Source organism: Chelmon rostratus, chromosome 15 (assembly GCF_017976325.1).
Source record: "Chelmon rostratus isolate fCheRos1 chromosome 15, fCheRos1.pri, whole genome shotgun sequence".
NCBI classification, from domain to species: Eukaryota; Metazoa; Chordata; class Actinopteri; order Chaetodontiformes; family Chaetodontidae; genus Chelmon; species Chelmon rostratus.
Genome location: NC_055672.1, coordinates 2576472 through 2582557, shown reverse-complemented (window position 1 = coordinate 2582557; position 6086 = coordinate 2576472). Strand labels below are relative to the sequence as shown.

At 40.8% G+C, this 6086-nt stretch overlaps 1 pseudogene; it reads left to right on the top strand.

Moving 5' to 3' along the window:
* Positions 1-1101: 1101 nt before the first annotated feature.
* Positions 1102-4147, top strand: LOC121618022 (annotated as a pseudogene).
* Positions 4148-6086: the final 1939 nt, after the last annotated feature.

Sequence of the window (6086 nt, the reverse complement as noted above, 5' to 3'; positions counted from 1 at the left end):
CGAAGTGATCCAGAGAACATGTAGTAAAATCCTTTATACAATCATCAAACCAAGTTTCATTGTTCTTGAATGATGGCAAGACGAGTTCTGTTTTCTAAAAGCAGAAATCATGAGCCTTCATGAATTACCAAAAGATCTGAAAATGCAAGAACCAAACTGTAGCCGGCTGTTTCCAGAGCTGTTTTACTGCAAAACGTATTGACGGCGACACTGCTCCATCCATTTATCCACAGGACACAGCGAGTACGAGCCAACATGTTGGTCTCGTGTTTTATCCGTTGACCGTGTCCAACTGAATCTGCAGCGCGCTAAAGGACGTTAGCCGGCGTTAGCCTGCCAGGTTACAATGATCCATCCCGAAGCGTTACTCAGAACAGTTTGTCAGACAGTGAAGCTGCTGGTGAAGTTTGTGTGTTTGATGAGCAGAGGTGAAGCTGCAGGCGAGTGATGGAGGGCTGGGTGGAGATGCCAATGCAAAGGGACTTTTTAAGGAAAAAGCTTCTAAATGTGTAATTCTGATGAACAGAGAGGAGTTTTTAGGGGTTTGATGCCTTCAATGCCTGAAGAGGGGCTTTAACCAGACAAGAACCAAGTTTAATTTTGACCTGCCATCAAGCTGGAAGGAAAGTTAGTTAGCAGCAGCTGTTATGGCCCAGCACAGGTCCTGAGAAGCTGGCTGGTTTTGTACACTGATCAAAGCTGGAGATTAGCCAATCCCTGTAATGTAAGTCAAGAATCCATTCTCATTCACACACTCCGGTTTTCACGGGTGTGTGAGTGAAATGCTGCCGGCTGTTGTATGTAACATGTTCCTGCATGTCTCAGTCCGGCCTTTTTGGAAATTTATGTTCTATTGGAAACAAAAGACTCTAATTTGTGGACATTTTAAAATCAAAAAGTTCCCTTTAACCATATGGTGCACATAACCTGCTGCTTTTGTACTTTGCTATCCTGATAAATTCATTTTGTACAAAAAATATGTCACCAATCAACCTGAAGGAGGAAACAAAAAGTCACCAACGGAGCTGAAGCTAGAGGTGGAGCAAAAGGTGAGTTTCAACGTCAGGATCCTGAAATGAAACTGAGAGTTTGTCAGAGTGAGAAGACGAGTCGAGTCGAGCTGTTTAGCTTTAAACGGCGATATTTAAACTAAGTTCATCATGTTTTTCTTACCTACACAGCAGAGTCTCTTCCAAACACGGGTGAGTACAGCACATAAAATCCACTGCGTTTAAACAACCAGCATTAAAAACTCTTAAAGGATTACTTTTGTTTTTTACAACCTGGACCTTATTTGTAGCATTATATACGCCCATTTACTCACCCAGACAACTTTGGTGGCATTTGGAGTCGTTTTGAAGAAATTAGCCCCAGAGGAGCGGCGCGTATATCCGTATAATGCGAGTACTCGGGGCATCCATGCGCAGCCTCTATATAACGCATAATCTGCAGAAACTCGTTCATATTCCAATATTTTGTTCTGATATGCTGGTGCTATTCCCCTCTGAGCCGGCGGTCGGCTAGTTTAGCTGTAGTTTGGCACAGCTATGGTTCGTTGTTGCGTATTTGTAGCCGACCGCCACAGAGTCAGCCACGTCAGAGGTAGTTGTCTAGAGACGCCGGATGTTGATAACATGCCACCACAGGTTGTGCCACTTTATCATTAAAAAACAAAACATGTCCAATAAAGCTTTCATGCGATGCAGCTATGTAATACAGAATTGCCTTCTAGTAATGTGTTCTAGTAATCATAGTTTGATAGATTTGGATAAAAACTGAAGAATTGTGTCATTACAGTTTGGTTTTTTCTTCACTTTCACTTCGTTCTCAGTGTGTCGACATGTCTGCTGCGAGTGCTTTGCTCTCTGAAGATCAGTTTTTGTGCTCCATCTGTCTGGAAGTGTTCACTGATGTGGTCAGCACACCGTGTGGACACAACTTCTGCAAAAACTGCATCACTAAACACTGGGATGCTAACGTCGCTTGCGAATGCCCCGTTTGTAAAAAGGTCTTCTACAGTCGGCCTGAGCTGCAGGTCAATACGTTTGTCTCTGAGATGGTTTCTCAGTTCAGACAGTTGTCTCAACAGAGAGCCAGCAGAAGCTCAAAGCAACAAGCTGCCGAACCAGGAGAAGTTCCCTGTGACGTCTGCACCGGAACCAAACTGAAGGCCCTGAAGTCCTGCCTGGTGTGTCTGGTCTCCTACTGTGAGACTCACCTGGAGCCTCACCTGACAACATCAGGCCTGAAGAAACATCGGCTGGTCGACCCTGTGAAGAGTCTGGAAGCCAGGATGTGCGCGAAGCACGATAAACTGCTGGAGCTGTTCTGCAAGGATGACCAGGCATGTGTCTGCATGCTCTGTGCAATATTAGACCACAAAGCACACGAGGTGGTTCCTCTTCAAGGAGAATATGAAGGAAAGACGGCGGAGCTGAGGAAGACAGAGGCTGAACTTCAACAGATGATCCAGAAGAGACAACTGAAGATTCATGAGTTCAAAGAGTCCGTCAAGAACAGCAGGCGAAATGCAGACAGAACGATAGCAAAAACCATTGAGATGATTGAAGAGAAGCACAGAATAACAGAGAAACGGGCTGTAGGCTTCATCAAAGAGCTGGAACAGGAAATCTTTGAGCTGAAGAAGAGAATTTTTTTACTTCGAGGTTCAGGTTAAAGGGAAGTCTGACTGGATTTTAGGAGTCACCAGAGAGTCAATAAACAGGAAGGCACGGCTCGCAATTTACCTTAAAAATGGTTTCTGGGCTGTATTTTTGAGTAATCAAAACATCTACTGCGCTCTCACTCACCCTCCTGCCCGTCTCTCTCTGAAGCTGAAGCCTAAGAAGGTGGGGGTGTTTGTGGATTATGAGGAAGGTCTGGTCGCCTTTTATGATGTTGATGCTGCAGATGATATCTATAAATTTGATGGATGCTCCTTCACTGAAAAACTCCTCCCATTCTTCGGCCCCTGTTCTAATAAGGGTGGTAAAAACTCTGCCCCTCTGATCATCTGTCCTGTCAGCCCTACAGAATAGACGAGCCGGTTCACCATGGCTGCGTCACGTTTGCCTCATCTAGACGTGACAACAACACCTTCTCATGACTATGATCTTACACTTTCAAAATAAAGTTGGAGGAACAATTCGGGTGATGGTTGCAGTTTGGTTGGGTTTAGGAAAAGATCACGGTTCTGCTTAAAATAACTACCTGCCTAAAACAATCCACACTAATTTGTCACAGGAGTCAAATCCTGGTCCAGGGGTGAAAGTCCAACACTCTGCTTCACAGCTGTGATCATCGCCCCCTGCTGGTGAAATAGAATTAACATTTGATTTTCCAGAAGAGACTTTTTTTATGTACCAAAAGGCTGTTTCAGATCTAATCATCAGTGTGTTCTTGTTTTCTTCAGATTCATATTAGTGTGTTTTTTGCTGTCCTTATTATACATCCCATTGCTATTTACTACTATAACACAATAACTTAATGACAAATACTTCAGTTGATCTAATGTAATGTAGTTTTTTCTTATAAGTGTCTTACCTGTTATGTTAAATGTTAAAGCGTCACAGAGTTGAAGAGTGACAGGCCTGGGGGTATTTTTCTTATGTTTATTTAGCAGCGTGACATCACTGTATGTTGTTTTGCATACTTTTTTTTAATGTAAGTTGAGCTCTGTTTTTATGTTATTGTCTGTTTGCCCAAAATACACCATCTGTGATTTTTATCAAAATGATTCAAATGAAAATGAAACAGCAGGTGAAAGTTGATGCCTCTGTGTGTTCTTCCATCAGTCGTCCAGTTTTAACAGCAGCTTTCATTTCAAAAAGTTCAGCCTTGAAATCTAAATTTTGTTTTTTGTCAAATAACAGACACTCATTTAATATCTTTGTTCTGTATGCAACATAAATAAAACAGAATCTGATCATTCGCTAATCATTTTTGTAAAATATATATATATATATTAAAATACAATACATTTAATGTCTAATGTCTAATGTCTGCTTATTCTGAATCTGATGCAGCAATATCTTTTCAAACAAGACAGGAGCAACTTAAGACTGGGAAAGATGTGGAACGCTCCAAAAACACCTGTTTGGATCATTCCACAGGTAAACAGGTTGATTGGTAACAGGTGATAGTATCATGATTGAAAGGCTCAGTGGTTAACAGCAAGGATGGAGCAAGGTTCAACACTTGTGAACACATGATTGAATAAAGGAGATTAATACCTGGACTCGGGACCACTTCAGGAAACTGTTTGTATGTTATTAATTCAGTTTTTATTTCTGTTTTACGCAGAGTCCAGACTTCCATTGAGTTTCGAGTTGAGTTGCGTGAAACAGCGCCTCTCCGGGTTGTAACTGTTGATCAATGTCAGCCAGCCTGTGCGGTCAAACATGGTATTGCACCCTTGCTGAGCTCCGTACATGAAAACAGGTGAAGTTAAACGTCTTTTGATGTAAAAAAAAAAAAAAAACAACAACAACAAAAAAACAAAACAAAACAAAAAACTGTCGAACTGCTGCGAAAGCAAGAATTTTTCAAGTGTCTCAACAAGAAAGAGTGAGAGTATCTGGCCTCACAACAAACAATAGAAAGTTAAAAACAGATTTTAACGTGTTAGCTTGCTACTTATGCTAGCTAGGTGTTTTTGAAGGTGTGAGCTAGCCGCAGGTGGAGCTCTGACACTCTGAGCTGTGGATACTTCAGGAAAGAGGCTTGAACATCAACTAAGGTGAGTTAAAAACATCTTTTGACTGATTCTGCCTCTTCATTCACTGCTGTTTTTTCACGGGCAAATGCCGCTCTGTCGTTGTTAGTCTCCCACAATACAATTACACAATACACAACATAAAGTGACTGTTCGTCATCTTCCAGTTTAAATGACTGTTATCACATAAAGCTGTCAAATTTTCTCAACATTATCCAAATATCAATGAGAAATCATCAATGGTTTTTTCAGCATTTGGAATAATGCGTTAATTCAAGACACTGAACCATAGATGTTTCAGTAACTTGTAGTATAATAATAAAAGTAATAAACTTTATTTGCGTAGCACCTGTCATACAGGAAGTGCAGCTCAAAGTGCTTTACAAGAAAGAAATCACATGCAGCAAGTGAGAATTTCACATAGAAAACACAGAATGGATCAAAAATGAATGTAAAATAACATGGAGAATAAAACCCACTTAATAATGACGGTAAAAAGTAAGATAGAATAAGGATGAAAATTAAAATAAAGACAATACATAAAGCCACTAATTAAAATGATTAAATATAGTTAAAAATTGATTACATAGGATGCATAAAATCAGGTAAAATACAGCATTTTAATTATTAATATTAAAAGAAGTGCAGCAGTGCGTCAGTGTGAGGCAAAGCACACAAGTTTCACACCTGTGTCAGGAAGTCAGAGCGAGTTAAAGGCTGAAGTGAAGAGATCAGCTTTCAGCTTTCTTATGAAAATATTCATCGAGCTGCTGCCTGATATCTGAAGGCAGTTTGGTTCAGAGCTCTGGGCTGTAATGGCTCCAGTAGACCAGCAGCAGATGATCAGCGTTCTTGAAGGCAAATAATAAACGAGGGAATTAGCGATGTAGCTTGGTCCTAGTCAATTAAGGGCTCTGTATACAAGGAGGAGGACCTTTAAATCAATTGTGAATGTTACAGGAAGTCAGTGCAGAGCAGCTAAAACTGGACTAAAGTGCTCTCTCCTCCTGGTTCTGGTTCAGAGCCGAGCTGCAGAGTTTTGACTGAAGTCAAAGCTGAAGTGTTTTTTTACAGGAGGCCAGTAAATAATGCATTAAAGTAATCGAGTCGGCTTGAAATAAAGGCACGAATCAGTTTTTCATCATCAATCGGCGCTCTGTGGCTGTTTTTAAGTTGGAAAAATTAAGTTTTCATCACCTTTGTTCCAGGACTGTAATCCACAGTTTAAACTACTGTAACATTAAAAACAATGCAGCATATAAAGACTATATAAATGTGTTTTCTTGAACAAAATCACCTGGTTTCTGAACGCTGCTTCACCTGTTGTTCCGCGTTAACCCAGCAGCTGTGTCCTGTAGGATCATCTAAGCTC